At 39.2% G+C, this 16,955-nt stretch overlaps 1 protein-coding gene across 7 annotated transcripts in view; it reads right to left on the bottom strand.

Moving 5' to 3' along the window:
• Reps2 (RALBP1 associated Eps domain containing 2) overlaps window positions 1-16,955 on the bottom strand; it is a 222,388-nt gene that overhangs the window by 154,617 nt on the left and 50,816 nt on the right. For 4 of the 7 annotated variants that reach the window (XM_033760198.1, XM_033760200.1, XM_033760199.1 and 1 more), the window contains exon 1: window positions 3,001-3,074. The gene's annotated coding sequence lies outside the window, so the exon portion shown is untranslated. Of the gene's footprint in view, window positions 1-3,000; window positions 3,125-16,955 lie in introns of those variants that run through there. The other 3 variants (XM_033760202.1, XM_033760203.1, XM_033760204.1) reach the window with 1 other exon arrangement.

Below are 16,955 nucleotides of genomic sequence, written 5' to 3'. Positions count from 1 at the left end.
ATCTAAACATTAAAACAGAAACATTAAACTTGCTGGAAGATAAGTTAGGCAGAACTCTGGAAGACATTGGCATAGGAAAAGACTTTATGAACAAATCCTCAGTAGCACAGGAACTAGCAGAAAGAATCAACAACTGGGATCTCATCTTATTAAAAAGCTTCTGCACTGCAAAAGAAACCATCAGCAGAACTAAGGGACAACCTACAATGGGGGAAAAAATTTTTACCAGCTCCTCAGACAAAGGACTATTATCTAGAATGTATAAAGAACTCAAAACAATCAGCCCCTCCAAATATAAAGACCTGATTCAAAAATGGGCATCCGAAATGAACAGACATTTCTCAAAGAAGTAAAAGCAGCAAGTAAATATATGAAAAAGTGCTCCACATCACTGGTCATTCGAGAGATGCAGATGAAAACAACACTGAGATTCTACCTCACCCCACAAAGAATGGCTGCTATCAAGAAATCACACAATAACAAATGTTGGCAGGGTTGTGGGGAGAAAGAAACCCTTCTCCATTGTTGGTGGGAATTCAGACTGGTGCAACCACTGTGGAAATCAATATGGAGATACCTCAAAGAGCTAGGACTAGAGGTTCCATTTGCCCCAGCCATCCCTCTGCTGGGTATCTTTCCAAAAGAACTAAAAGAATCAAATCACAGTAATCTATGTGCACCCATGTTTATAGCGGCACAGTTTGTAATAGCTAAAACATGGAAACAGCCCATTTTCCCATCAGTTGGAAACTGGATAAAGAAGATGTGGTTTTTCTATAAAATGGAATATTACTCAGCCACAAAGAACGAGAAAATAGATTCATTCATAGAAAATGGATACATATTGAAGATATACTTCTAATTGAAATAAATAAGTCACACATGTGTAAATACCAAATAGTTTCTCTGGTGTGAATAAACTACAATAATACATAAGATCCTAATAAGATTACTGACATTGTGAAATGGGAAGAAAGGGGCTGAAGGTGTAGGGAAGGTGGGATGGATAGGGGAAGGGTAATAAGGGAAAAGAAAAAAAATGTGAGATAAAGAAAAGACGGAAATAAAGTGCTTGTAGATGGGGAGGGGAGGAGGGGGTGAAGGGAGAGCAGGGACAAGAGGAAAAAATGAGAACCAAGACCTATCGTGTAAAGGTACAAGATCCCAACAATGAATGTAACTGTACTGTATCTCTAAAATGTACCAATAAACTCAAAGCTGGAAAAAAAAGAATTAAATTCCATTAAGAGATGCCTTTTGTGTCTAATTTCTTGCCATTTGGAAAATATTCCATGAGTACAGGTTAAAGTCAGCACCTTGCTAAGAGGAAAGGAAACGAAGCCATTCTGCGCAGCAATGAAGATGTGGACTGGTTCCAAGCTCTGCTAACCCTGTATCCTTAGGCAAGTTACTCAACCTCCCTGAACTTCAGTGACCACATCAGTCAGAGAGGGGCCACAGCAGCGCCCCGGAGGGACTTGTAGTGCTAGGCCACAACCAGTTCCTCTCTCCTTGTAGGCATGTGAGCAAACTGTGCTCCCACAGGCTGCTTTCTAGTGAGGCAGACCCTGTGGCAAGCTCTTACCAATGCACCAGGAGAAGCAGTAACATGAGTCACACCCAGGGCACAGAACCCAAATGCCAGAGTGAGGAACTTTGCCTGTCTTGGCAATTGTGGGAACAGGCGCTGTATTGGAGGTGCCATAAAGGAAAGCGGTCAGGACCACAGAGCCACCACATGGAGGGCAGCTGCCCTGGAGGGTCACCCCGGCACACTGCAAAGTGCAACGTGAGCTTCTGTCTATTTACGGCACTCAGACTCTGTGGCCTGCATTACTGCAGCTCTTCCTAGACAATGCAAACTTAACAAGCGCTGCACCTGACTGGGGTGGTGGGGTGTTAAACGAGGCAATGCATGGCGACTCCAGGCCCTCAATAAAAGCCAACTCGGACAACCTTCTTGGATATTTGGATTGCTCCACAGGATCTCTATGGACTAACCATAAATTCTGAACCTGTGTAGATGACTACTAGAGTCTTCACGGGACTGGAGTAAAGAGCTGCGTAATTTCTACCTCCAAATGAGGAAAAGAAAAAGGTATCTGCATAGAGGACCTCAGCGCATTGAATAACAAGCTTCATATATATTTGTGTATGTGTATATGCATGGGGGGTACTGGAGATTGAACACAGGCCCTTTGCTATGACCCCAGCCCTTTTTACTTTTTTTTATTTTTCAGACAGAATCTCTCTAAATCCCTAAATTGCCAAGTAAGTCTGGGCTTGTATTTGAGATTCTCCTGCCTCAGCCTCATAAAGTGCTGGAATTACAGTGCCACCATGCCCAATTCACATAGATTTTTTTTTAAATTCCTACTGAGGCAGTACAAATAATGCTAATATTTAAGAGCCTCATACTCTGTTCAAGTTGTAGAAACCACACAAGCATACAGTGTGCTGGGGACAGGGATGGCAAGATGATAAAGTGTTCTATCAGAACTCTGAGAATATAAATTCATTCTGCCAACATGTTGGTAACCCTAGAGTATGTAATAGGCATTGGAATTGTGCTTCCAGAATTGGGAATTAAAGGATGAGCATATCTGATATGACTGGCAGGAATGTCGGAGAGAGAAAAGGGACAGTTCCGCTCCATCTCCTGTGACTCCACAACTAATCTAGTAGGGACCTCAAGTGGAAAATTAAACTGGATGTTATTATTTTGCCACAGGCTCTAGAATTCCTTCCTCAATTTCACTCTACTAAACAAAATCCATCTTAACTATAAGTCAGCTAAAAGGAACTAATCTCGTCACTCTCTGAATTTTTTTCTCCATATCAGGAAGAAACAAACTAAGCTACCTGCTAAAGTTTCGTTTTTATTTTACAGAGGAGTTGGAGGTGACGCAAAAGCTTAAAGACCAGCCCTTAAATCCATTGAAAACAACTCGTATAAACAAGACACTGGTTGTGAGCAATGTATAAATGTAAAGTACTCACCACATTTAATACTCTCTATCCGTACAGGGAGGCCAGACTGTGCCGCAGCAATTAATCTCAGGGCAACGTAAAACTGTGTCAGGCCAAAATAACCAATCCGCTTTGCACCACACAATTCTGTGATCTGGAATCAGACAAAAAAACAATGCTGAAACCCCCATTTCACAACAGGAAAATGAAACAAGGTATATGATGAAACATCAAGCACTTCACAGTAAAGCTAACCAAAACGTCCCTTGGGAACCTGTGTACACACTGCTTCATTTCTTTTTCCTTCAGTTTACAGGAAAGTTTTTCATTTAAATCATTAAGTTCTAATAGGGAAGGGTGGAGTGGGTGAAGGGAGGGCATGGATAAGGGGAAAAAATGAGAACCAAGACCTGTCATGTAAAGGTACAAGATCCCAATGATGAATGTAACTATACTGTACACCTAAAATGTACCAATAAACTCAATGAGGAAAAAAAATCATTAAGTTCTACCCACTCATGATGTTCAGAGCTGATTATTCTTTCTCTTTCAAAGAAAAAAAAATAAAGGCGACAAAGATGACTGTTACTCTTCTTACAAAGGAGAGTGATTTTTCAGGGGGTGGACTTGAATATACAAAGTCTAGAAAGTCACTGAGGTAAAAAGGGAAGCGATTAGTCATTACCACTACTTGTGGCTTATCCTCATTTACTGAAATTCAAAGTGAATTGGCTTTACAAAGTTCTCAGCAAAATAACTTCCTAATCAGGGAAATTACATCTTTAGTGCTCATTTCAGAGGAACAAAGAAGTACTGCACATACAAATGTCTTCAAGACATTATAATAATCGTTGGTTCCTATGCCATCACCTAGAACTAAAACATCCCTTCCTCGCCTAGTCGGGAACTCAGATATTACTTCATTCTCTAGCTCCTTCCCCACTTTCTGGGGATAGCGTACTTCAGCAGTGGATTCTGAGAGCATTCCATGAAATGTGTACAAATGTCCATCATATGACCCTTGGTCTTGGATGTGTTTCAACATGCTGCAAAAGGGGAGAGAAGAAGTAGGCATAAAGGTGGAACGAGCTTCACCAGCAGTTAGTAATTGCTGGGGTTGGGTGACAGACTCGTGGGGGTTCTTTCTCCATATTCACGCTGTAGCATCTATCTCAGCACTTAATACATTATAATTATCTATTTATCTCTGCCTCTCAATGTCTTCTCTTCAAGGGCTGGGGAAACTTCCACACACTTCCTAGAAGATGGGCACATAAAAGCACAGACAATAAAGTCTCAATCAACAGAATGAACTGATACTCAAAAATAAAATGCAACCGAGTTTTTGAATATATCCCTTATGAGTGCATAAATTACACCTTTTAAGGTATAGACTATCCTGCAAGTTGGACAAAATGCCAACAGTATCAGTGTAGTTTCAGTACCAAGATAGTTTTTTCTTTTTTTTTCTTTTTTGTACCAGGGATTGAACTCAGGACCTTGAGTTTGCGAGGCAGGCACAGTGCCACTGAGCTAAATTCCCGGCCCCCAAGATAGTTTTCTTTAAGAATAAGTCCTAAGAAGTTGTAATCCTTGGGATAGAAACAATTTAACAACTGTATTTCATAAAGCATGAATTTAGTAGTAAATTAATCTTCAGTTATTCCTCTACCATAGTGATTTAGGAGATAAAGTGTGGCAAAGCTGGCTGGGAAAATAAGCACAAGATGCCAGGGCAACACAGCACCCTGCATATAAAACATCTGGGGAGAGGGGGTGAAGGGAGGGCGGGGTAAGGGGAAAAAATGAAAATCAAGACTTGTCATGTAGAGGTACAAGTTCCCAACAATGAATGTAACTGTACTGTATCCCTAAAATGTACCAATAAACTCAATTAAAGCTGAAAAAAAAGATAAAACATCTGGGGAACTCAGAAGTCTGGACATCACAGGAAACCTGCTATCATAACTTCTATGATAGCCCATGCTGCTTTTCCAAGGTGCAGATTGTACTTTCATTTTTGCTTTTATCTTCTTTTTCTCTTGTTCTGCCCTAATTTGCTCTACAAAGCTGGTTTCTCCCACACCCATTCACCCCTCACTTTTCTCTGTCTTTTTCAGGGGGGCGGCTGAGACAGGGTCTTGTTATATGGTTCAGGTTGGCCTCGAACTCATGGAGATCCTCCTGCCTCAGCCTCCCAAGTGCTGGGATAACAGGTGTATACCACCACCCCCCAGCCACTCCTTACTTTTCAAATAAACATTTGTCATTGTTTTTGGTTTATCTCCTCCAGTTCTCTGTTTGAGGCAAGAAGGCCCTGGAACACTTCTGACTGGTGAGCCATTTCTAAAGGAACTACCTGAAAACAGCTACCACACTGAAATGGATATCTGTATACTATAGGTAAACTGACTACAGGTAATTTAAATTGCTGGTAAAACTTATAGTACTAAAGACTCCACATGCTAATCTGACCTTAGTAAATCACCTTACTTATCCTTTGGTCCCATACACTATTAGAATCATTGTACTGTAGCCAAAGTAGAATATACACCTAAAAGTGAAGTCAGCCCACAGGTTAGTTGCTTTCTTGCTCTTCATATAGCAATCCTGCAAGAGATGGGCCAAGAACTTTCTGAAATATTCAGGCCTCAAGGAAGAAAAAATAATTATAAGCCTTTGGAACTTATACATGGAGCCTCATCAGCCTAGGACTTCTTCATCCAAAAGACAGGTTAATTGTATAGGACTTTTTGTTCTTCAAGGTTCAAAGTGTTTTAAGTTTAAATTCTCCATTGAAAACCTCTAAGTGGGCTGGGGATTTAGCTCAGCAGTTCAGTGGCCTCCCTTGCAAGCGCAAGGTCCCAAATTCAATCCCCAGTACCAAAAAAAAAAAAAAAGAAAAGAAAAGCTCTAAGTGGTAGGTAGAAATATTTTAATGACATCTAAAGAAAAAAGGTGGTGATTTATCCCAGATACTCAATTAACAGATAAGTATTTTATATACATTCTACATCAGCCCAAGTCACCGAGCTTTTCTCAAAGTAAAGAAAACATGAAGATTCCACTCTTCTTTACTTTAAACTCCAAACGTATTACTCTGAGCTGGATCCACCTTAGATTGCATGGTATGCAGCTTTCTAATACAGAATAAGAACTTAAACACTAACAGTGTGTTTTCTCAGGTATAAGGCAGAAGATGGGAAAAGGGAATGGCCAAATTGAGCCTTACAGATTACAGATGTACACTAAACCTTGGGGATAGTGGATACAAATCAGAAAAATTCATCAACTACTTAGGAACCTGGATAAAGTTCTAGACAGAGATTGAAGGCCACTAAATAGCTTCCCTCCTCCCTAATTCTGTAAGATTGATTAACTGACTGTACTGAGTAACCAATCCACACATGTTCATTTGCCTGAAATGATTATTTTCTATCTGAAATGTAATAAATGTTCAGAACTGTTCAAATGTTTGAGTAAGCTTCTCTCTCCCAAGTATTTTTAAAGGCTTCCTTTAAAAGTTTCTAAAACTGTAAAAGCTCTTAGTAGGAGAGGATGGAAAAATTTCCCCAAGAGCACCCTATTTTTATTCTATCCCTGCTGCAGATTCTTTGCTGTCACCTCAATTGCTTCCGGTTCTGTCCCAGACCATGTATCTTCACAAACCAGCCTATGCATTCCATCCATGGTTTCTTATTAAAACCAAGTCACCGAGTCACTTTTCAACGCCAAAGGACTTCCAGAGTTCCTTCTTCCCTTCCTAAGGAAATTAGACTCCTACTCTGCAGCTAATTAAGGTTCAAGCCATAACAGATGCCAGTAATCTCCCAGTACCCAGACCCATTCAGTCCTCTGCATGGAAACCAAATGTCCTCAGTTTCTTTACCTGCCACGCTCCTTCAAGTCACCCCAAGCTCAACTTCACCTCTGAAACCTTAGGCAGTTCCACATGTGGCATGTTTTCTGCATTGTCACGATGCAAGCAAGCCTTGTAATACAGCAAAATCAGTTATTTCAGTAGCTATCTCCACTGTACCCCATATCTCCTTCCCCCGTGCTCTAAGTCCCGACCCAAGGCCAGGGTATCTTTTTATCATTTGTATTTCCTAGATTCATTCTTTATGATGCTTGCTACATACTCAGTTGTTCACTGAATGTTTGCTGCACTCATTAGTTTTCACAGCCTGCATCAGCAGAATATTTCTCTCATCTTGTAATTACTTTTATAAGTGGCTGCTAAATTGGCTTTAGTCATCTCACACCATAAAAGCATAAGATTTCCTGCAAGAATGTAAGAGAATGTTAACTTCTCTGTGCCCTCCCCACTCAGCTAGGAGCATGCTGGTGGGGGTCAAAGCTGCCAGCATCCTTCATCCTGGACTTAGGCCTCATCACTCAGGAGAATACCTCTGTGGTGTCCTGGCCACTAAGCAGTCCAGAAATGTGCCTTATTGAACTCAGCATTCCCCACAACGTGCCATCCCCCAACAGGCACATGGCCTCTCAGGCAATAACTAGAGCAAGGAGGATGGCTACATGCTGGCTTTTCCTTTCCTGTTCATTTATACTTTCTAACATTTAAGAGAGACTCTCAGTCTATAGAGACTTGTGTAAGCCACTCAAGAAAACATGAGCCCTTATAGCCTATTGCCCAGCTTATGCCAAAGCATGCTGAAAAGAGAGCAACATGCAGGTCTTAGATGCATTTTCAGAGAATCCTGTTAAATACCTTAAAGTAAGTAATAGTTTAAAAATGCATCAGGCACTGGCCCACCAAAAGCACTGTGTTCAATGATATGCTAGGAAATGAACAGCATGAAACAGCCAACCTATGCTACACACACACACACACACACACACACACACACACACACACACACAGCCTCATTCCCTCTTATTCTGCGAAGCCATCTGAAAAGTAGGTTCTAGTAGGCATACTTCATGGCATACCACCCCAAGTACTTTATTATCCATCATTCCCTTAGTCTCACAATCTCTCCTTGTCATTGGTCCTTATTAACACTGAACCCTGTCAAGAGTCTAGGCCAGTTGTCCGAAGAATGTCCCAAATTTGGGATTTGTCTGTTTTCTTATGATTATATTCAGGTCAAACATTTCTGGCAAGAACACCATGTGGGTGTTCTGTGACACAGTGAGAGGTACATATCGGGAGGGGCATATAATGTCAGAATACTCCACCCTTGTATTCATTATCAGATTTCTGCAAAGATAAATTTTTAAATCATACTTTAAGAATATATAAGCATTCTATCCTCTGAAAAGTCAGCTTTAAAGTCTGTTAAACACCAGTTCTAAGTAGGTCTACCGAAATTATATCAGCAACCACACATCTAGAATTCTAACGCAAAAATCACAAGGATGAGGAGGGATATTTATTCCCCTTTTTGGTGTCATTACCCCCAGTTTATGCACAAAGGCATCCCCCGGTCAAAAAGTTAAGTGATATATTCAAAGTCACAAATTCAGAACCAGTACTCAAATCTTCATGTGCCTGGACCCAAAGTTCATAGTCTCTTTATAACATCAGCAGTTTGAAAACTATCACCCATGTATCAAATCCTGCCTACTACCTGGCTTTATATGGCCTATGAGCTGAAAATGGTCTTTATAGATACTCATTAATTCGACCATTAATTTGACAATAGCGAACACCAGCTTTGAATCCCATTACGCAAAAATGTTACCCCCAGAATAAGAATTCCATTCTTCTGCTGGATATGGTGGCACACTCTATAATCCAAGCTCATAGAAGGCAGAGGCAGGATGATCACAGTGAGTTCAAGGTCAGCCTGGACTACCTAGCAAGACCCTGTCACAAAAAAATTCCATTCTTCTTACAAGTAAGTGTGAATTACCAAAAACACAAAAAACAAACCTCAATTATCATTATATTTTGAATTTCGTCAATAAAAACTTTGTAGAATTTTGTTTTCTCTCTTGTTATGGAAATATCTATGTAATAGCCTTGATTTTGCTTCTCGGCTCATAAAGCCTAAAATGTTTATCATCCGTCTCTTTACAAGTAAGGGTACCAGACCCTACACAACAGCATGCTGCTTCCCTGAACTGTACTTTCTATACTTTTAGAGAACCTCAGTAACCATGCAGAAAGGATATTTTCTTGAACTCATCAGCTAACTTAGGTACATGCAAACTTGAAGAGTAAATAGTTTAGTTAGAAGAAACACATGTATCTCTCCTCTTCCTCAGCTCCCATTTTTCACTCATTTATTACAGTTTAAAATTTTTCATTAGCATTCAAACAGAGGCTTCATATATTGCCATAAACTTCCAGAGCAACTAATTGGAACAGAGGGAGGCCATACTTAAAATAGAAGCAAAACCTATGGAATGATTCACACAGTAAAAGTAAGATTTGGGTTTTTTTATTTTTAGAGAAAAAGAGTGTTATATAAATCTTCAGAACCATTCTTTGAAAATGTCTATGCATTTGGGAACATAAAATGATCCAAGATGTCCCAATATATGTTACTCTCAAACTGCAAATCAATTTTGGAAGCAATATTATCTTTTAGATTTCCCATATGCCATTTAATTTAGTGCTACAAGACCTTATAAACCAAATCCAGCCCAGATGCTACATACAGGCTATATTGACAGGTTATATGGCCTATGTCTAGTTTGACAGCATTCTTGGCACAAGACTCAAAACATCCCCGTAGTGAGGAAGGCCCAGCCTGCCACCCTAGTTCAGATGGAATCTAAACAGGGAAAAGACTCTGGACAAGAAAATCAGGCACATGTACATTGCTAGTAGAAACACATATTAGTCTAACACCCAAAGACCATTGGATAATAACCTTATGAATTACAAACTAACTTTTGATCTAGCACTCTACCTCTAAAGATTTAGACTCCATGTTACATAAGCAAAATGACCTATGACATGGGTTATAAAACACCTAGAGGTTCACCTCTAAGATATTTACCAATCACGGTTGAATTCTAGGAAGCTCTACTGTACATCTGTCTTATATGTGACTGCCCATCATATTCTGAAACCCCTATTTGGACAAAATTGGCACATTACAAGTCCCACTTCCCAACTTAAAAGTTGAGAATCAAAATTCCCGGATCCCTTACAGCTAAGATGAAAACATATCAACTGGGCTCCTCTAATCAGACATTCCCATATAAGACTTTGCTTTAAAGTGACAAATGTAAGTAAAGAGGCTCTACTCCAACCATTTACTTTTGCAGGTGTGCCTGCAAGGGTCCATTCCTGATACAGGAATAGAGACACAAGCAGTTGGAGTCAACTCAAATGCCTGGAGTCTACAGCTCAGTGGAAATAGCAGCACAGGTATCTTCCACTCAATACAAGTAGTATGTGTAGCTTAGAGCCTTGTTTCTGGCAAGTTAGATGCCAGCCTATTCCTCCAGCTCTCTAAAAGATTCCAAGAGTTACCTAAAACTCTCATACTTTTTTGGTTTAACCATCTACAGCAGACTCAGTTGCTTACCATAAATACCACCAACTAAGAAGGACTAACGAAGCTCTTTATTTACAGATTTAGAAAGATTATATTAAACACTGAAAAAGAAAAAAGCAAGGTGCACAGCAGCTGGTAGACTAGGTATTGTTTCTTTCAAAGGGGGGCTGAACACAGATACATTTATTGATGTGTTCATATGCTATCTCTAGAAGTAAAGCTAACAAAATTGGCTTCTGGCTGCCTCTAGGGAAGAAAACTGGGTAGCTAGGGCATATGGGAAGGAAAAAAACTACCATATGTCATTTGGTACCTTTTGAGTTTTAAATCATATGAGCCCAGCTAGCTCAGTCGGTAGAGCATGAGTTTACAATCATATGAATGTCATTATCTATTAAAAATAAATTAGAAGCCAGGGATGGTGGTTCATGCCTATAATCCCAGCATTAAGGTAAGTCACAAGTTTGAAGTGAGCCTGAGAAGCTTAGCTCACAAATAAAATATTTTAAAAATTAAAAGGTCTGGGGATGTAGTTCAGGGCAAAGGTTCTGGGCTCAATCAAAGAAAGAAAAAAATGAGAGGGAGGGAGGCTTGGAAGTTAACTATAAAGAGAAGTCACAACTTAACATGTCAGCAAGAAATGTTACAGACATACCCTAGAACCATTCCCATTCCATCAGCTTTAAGGGCAACTTCCAACTAAAGCCCAACTGCACAAGACTTCAAAGGTCCCCACTCACGCAGCCCAAATTTAATTCATAAAGATGGGGATCTTTCCTCTAAGTTGCCAACTCAGAACAAGGCAGTAGCTTACTTTATTTTTAAAAAAAAAAACAAAGGACATTCGGGAAAGTGGCTCAGACATCAGATCTCCCTCCAGCCTGCCTGGGCCCAGTCCGAGGGTCCGGGTAGCCACACCCTCCCTTGCAGGCGCCGCCATTGCTGCTCCAGCGCCAGGAGGGCACCACTGAGCATCCCCCCACCCCTGCTCTTTAATCTCCTGATTGTGCTAGTTCTTGGACCCACTCTGCAGAGGCATAGCTGGTTAAAAGGGTAATTTTCTGAGCTCTCAAAATTGAAGATCTTTAAATAAAGTGTGGGGGAATACAGTAGAACTGTCTGGAGTTCAACCCTGCAGGAGGTCGGGGAGCTCAATTTGGGTCAGTCTGCGTTGCGGGGATCTGCCATCAGCTAGCTGAGATGGGAGGATTTGGTTCTGCACATGGCTGCACACGATGTGTATTATGACAGCAGAGATATAGTCGGAAAGAGGCCATTTGAAGTCGTTTTTTGTCCTTTTCTTTCTTTTCCTCATTCCACTCTGTAAATTCTTTTTTCTGTCCTCTTTCACTAACTCAGTCTCTTGCTCCACCATATTGCCGCTCATCTCCCTTTCTCTTCCTGCTCCTGCCCTGACTCAGATTTCTTCTTTTATCATTTTTTCTTTTTTCTTAATATTCTTTTTTTTCTACCACTGTGCCTCACTCAAGGGTCAGTAGTTTCAAGGGAAAGTGAGCCCCCATTGCTGTTAAGGGGATATATTCTTGTCCTTATACTTGCACTCTCTCTAACCCTTTTGAGTTTAACAGTTTCCTAAAGAATGTGTGGTCATTCTGTGTCCTCTGGCTTCATATGAAACCTTCTCCAGTTCTTTTACTTATTTACTCTTCTCGTCCTAACTCTGTCTATGCCCCATCCTAAATGGTAAATATGCTATGTTGAGGAGTTTGTTCACTGCAAACATATTTTGGGCTACTTCTTGATTTTAATTTAATTCACATGGTTTAAAGGTGATAGATTGATGACTACCACAAGTGGTCAATTTGCAAATAGCGATTGATCCTATTGTATTGCTGATTGTATCAATTGGGATAAAGGATAGGGATTGATTTGATGAGTTGTTTTCTCTGATATTGTGAAAATTAGAATGTCTATGAGTCAATAGAGAATCAAAAGCTAAAACGCAATGATATCAGGAAGACTTAATAACCCACAGATTGAATCAAGGACAATGCAACAGCAAAAATAAAAATGAAAAAACACTTAAGCAAGACACAAAGACAGACTTCCAGTTCACCAATGGCAAACAGTAGAGCAAAGGAGGACAAAAAGTGTGATAGTGAACCACCAGGACACTCAGAACTCATGGCACAGGAAGTAACAAAATAGATCAATCAGGCTCTAGAAAAATTCAAAACAGAAATAATTTCCCAGATAACCATAGAGATGTTGAGCAAAATGAAAGTCATGATTCGAGACTCTAGAACAGAAACTGACAAAAAAAATAGATGAGCTCAGGACCATGATAGAAGCCATGAAGGCCCAGCATAAGAAAGAAACAGAAACAATGAACGCCCAACATAGGAAAGAAATGGAATCCATTAAACAGATTCAAACAGATATCCAGGAGATTAAAAACTCTATTGAAAGTGTATGAAACAGAATAAAAGATTGCAAAGACAGAATCTCAGGTATAGAAAATAGGATAGCAGACAGTGACCATGAAAACACAGGTCTCTTAAAAACAGAAAGGGATCATGAGAAATCGATCCAACGACTTCTAGATGATGCAAAGAAGAATAACATAAGACTGATAGGAATCCATGAAATAGGAGAAAGTGCAAATGACTTAAAATAGCTGTTCACAGAATTAATGACAGAAAACTTTCCAAACAGAAGGGAACAATTAGACATACAGATAAGTGAGGCATGGGCCGGGGATTTAGCTCAGCGGTTCGGTGGCCTGCCTTGCAAGCGCAAGGACCCGAGTTCAATCCCCGGTACCAAAAACAAACAAACAAACAAACAAAAAACAGATAAGTGAGACATATAGGACTCCAACTAGCCACGATCAAAAAAAATCTACACCTAGATACATAATCATCAAGATCCCAGAAACACAAGAGAAGAACAAACTACTACAAGCAGTAAGAGAAAAGAAACAAATCACATGCAAAGGAAAGCCCATCAGAATCACAGCAGACTTTTCAACACAAACATACATGTCAAGGAGAGCCTGGAGTGAGGTATTTCAAGTCCTAAAAGAAAACACCCTCCAATCTAGACTGATATATCCTGCAAAACTCTCTTTCCAAATGGATGGGGAAATAAGATACTTCCATGACAAAGAATGACCTGCGAATCTTCATGAATACCAAACCAGCACTATAAGGAATTCCAAACAATATCCTAGAAAAAAACAATGAAGATCACAAAACCATGAGGCCCAACAGAGAAAATCAAATAGTAAAGGCAAGAAACTAAAAGGAGAGGGCAAAAAATTAAAAAGTCAACAAAAGGACAATAACATGGCAATGAGAAGTCAGTACATATCAGTTATAACCATAAATGTCAATGGCCTCAATTCACCAATCAAGAGAAATACACTGGCAGAATGGATTAAGAAGCAAAATCCAACAATATGTTGTATACAAGAAACACACCTAGTGCAAAAAGCCCATAGACTGAAAGTGAAAGGGTGGAAAACAATTCTCCATGCGTCAGGAGCCCAGAAAAAAGCAGGGGTAGCAATCTTATTCGCAGACAAAGTAAATTTCAAATCAAAACTGATCAAAAGAGACAAAGGCCACTACATCCTCGTAAAGGGAACAATTCAAGAGGAAGAGATGACAATCATAAACATATATGCACCAAATATAAATGCCCCCAACTATATAAAACAAATATTAAGTAACATGAAAAACCAAATAAGCACTAATACAACTGTAGGGTGTAATCTAAATACCCCACTATCACAAATAGACAGATCATCTAGGCAAAAACTCAACAATGAAATACTAGAACTGAACCAAGCTTTTGAATGCATGGACTTATTAGATGTCTACAGAGTGTTCCAACCCACAAAATCAGAATATACATTCTTTTCAGCTGCACATGGGTCATTCTCCAAGATAGATCACATACTAGCTAACAGAACATGTTTGAATAAATGCAAAAGAATCGAAGTTATTCCCTGCATATTATCAGATCACAGTGCAATCAAGCTGGAGATCAATAGCATACGAAACTGTAGGAACTTCACAAACACATGGAAATTGAACAACACTCTCCTGAACAATCAATGGATCACAGAGGAAATTAAAGAGGAAATCAGACAGTTTTTACAACTAAACGAAAATCAAAATCCCATATACATGAATCTACGGGACACAATGAAAGCAGTTCTACATGGAAAATTCATAGCATTGAATGCCCACACTAGGAAAACAGCAAGCTCAAATAAACAACTAACGATGAATCGTAGACTCCTAGAAAAACTAGAACAAGAAAAACCCAAAGATCAAACAAGAGAGGAAATTATAAAGATTAGAGCAGAAAGCAATGCAATGGAAACTAAGAAAACAATACAAAAAATAAATGAATCGAACAGTTGGTTTTTTGAAAGAATAAATAATATTGACAAACCCTTAGCAAACCTTATGAAAAAAAGGAAAGAAAAGGCTCAGATCCATGCAATCAGGAATGAAAAAGGCGAAGTCACAACAGATCCAACAGAAAGCCAGATGATCATTCATACCTACTTTGAGAACCTGTACTCCAATAAAATGGAAAACACAGAAGAAATGGATAGATTTCTAGATACTTATGAATTACCAAAGTTGAACAAAGAAGACAAAAACATTTTAAACACCCCAATTACAATCAGTGCAATTGAAAATGTAATTAAAAACTTACCAACAAAGAAAAGCCCAGACCCTGATGGATTCACTGCTGAATTTTACAAGACATTTAGAGAAGAACAACTGCCATTACTCTTCAAACTTTTCAATGAAAATTGAAAGGGAAGCTATACTCCGAAATTCATTCCCAGAAGCAAGTATCACTTTGATTCCCAAACCAGGGAAAGATGCAACTAAAAAAGAGAACTACAGGCCAATCTCCTTAATAAATATAGATGCAAAAATCCTTCATAAGATACTAGCAAACAGAATACAGAGGATCATCAAGAAGATCATCCATCCTGACCAAGTCAGATTTATTCCAGAGATGCAGGAATGGTTCAACATATGTAAGTGAATAAATGTAATACACTATATTAATAAATTCAAGGACAAAACCATATGATCCTCTCGATAGTTGCAGAAAAAGCATTTGACAAATTTCAACACCCATTCATGATAAAAAAAACCCTGCAAAAAATTGGAATAGATGGTCTATATCTCAACTTAATAAAGGCTATCTATGAAAAACCAACAGCCAACATCATATCAAATGGCCAAAAACTCAAAACCTTCATGTCAAAATCAGGAACAAGACAAGGATGCCCACTATCACCACTCCCCTTCGATATAGTCCCGGGAACATTAGCCACAGCAATTAGACAAGAGAAAGAAATTAAAGCAATAAAGATAGGAAAGGAAGAAGTTAAGCCGTCATTATTTGCTGATGATATGATACTCTACATTGAAGACCCAAAAAACTCCACCAAAAGACTTCTAGACTTAATTGACACTTTTAGCAGAGTAGCAGGATACAAGGTCAACACCCAAAAATCAATAGCCTTCTTATACATAAATAACAGACTCACTGAGAGAGAAATTAGGGAAACAATTCCCTTCACAATAGCATCCAAAAAATGAAGTATCTAGGAATCAACCTAACAATAGAAGCAAAAGACCTCTACACTGAAAACTACAGCACTCTGAAAAAAGAGATAGAAGAGGATATAAGAAAATGGAAAGATATCCCCTGCTCCTGGGTAGGAAGAATCAACATAGTGAAAATGGCCATACTTCCAAAACTGCTATACAGATTCAATGCAATGCCAATTAAAATTCCAACACTACATTTCACAGAACTAGAGACCTAGAATAGCAAAAGCCATACTAGGCAACAGACACATGGCAGCGGGTATAACAATTCCCAATCTGAAACTATACTACAAAGCCACTGTGATTAAAAACAGCATGGTACTGGCAAAGAAACAGACCTGAGGATCAGTGGAACAGACTGGAAGACACAAAAACAAATCCAGTTGTACTCAGCTACCTCATCTTTGACAAAGGAGGAGCTGACCATCCCCATTGGAGGAAAGATAGCCTCTTTAATAAATGGTGTTAGAAAAACTGGATTTCAACCTGCCAAAGACTAAAACTAGACCCTTATCTCTCACCATGCACTAAATTAAAATCCAAGTGGATTAAAGATCTAAACATTAAAACAGAAACACTAAACTTGCTGGAAGATAAGTTAGGCAGAACTCTGGAAGACACTGGCATAGGAAAAGACTTTATGAACAAATCCTCAGTAGCACTGGAACTAGAAGAAAGAATCAACAACTGGGATCTCATCTTATTAAAAAGCTTCTGCACTGCAAGAGAAATCATCAACAGAACTAGGAGACAATCTACAATGTGGGAAAAAAATTTTACCAGCTGCTCCTCAGACAAAAAGTACTATCTAGAATATATAAAGAACTCAAAACAATCAGCCCCCGCAAATATAAACACCCAATTCAAAAATGGACATCTGAAATGAACAGACATT

The sequence above is a fragment of the Fukomys damarensis genome, unplaced genomic scaffold (genome assembly GCF_012274545.1).
Source record: "Fukomys damarensis isolate Sample0158 unplaced genomic scaffold, DMR_v1.0_HiC HiC_scaffold_39, whole genome shotgun sequence".
Classification (NCBI taxonomy): Eukaryota; Metazoa; Chordata; class Mammalia; order Rodentia; family Bathyergidae; genus Fukomys; species Fukomys damarensis.
Note: the sequence above shows the minus strand (reverse complement) of the source record. Positions and strands in the feature narration are given on the sequence as shown.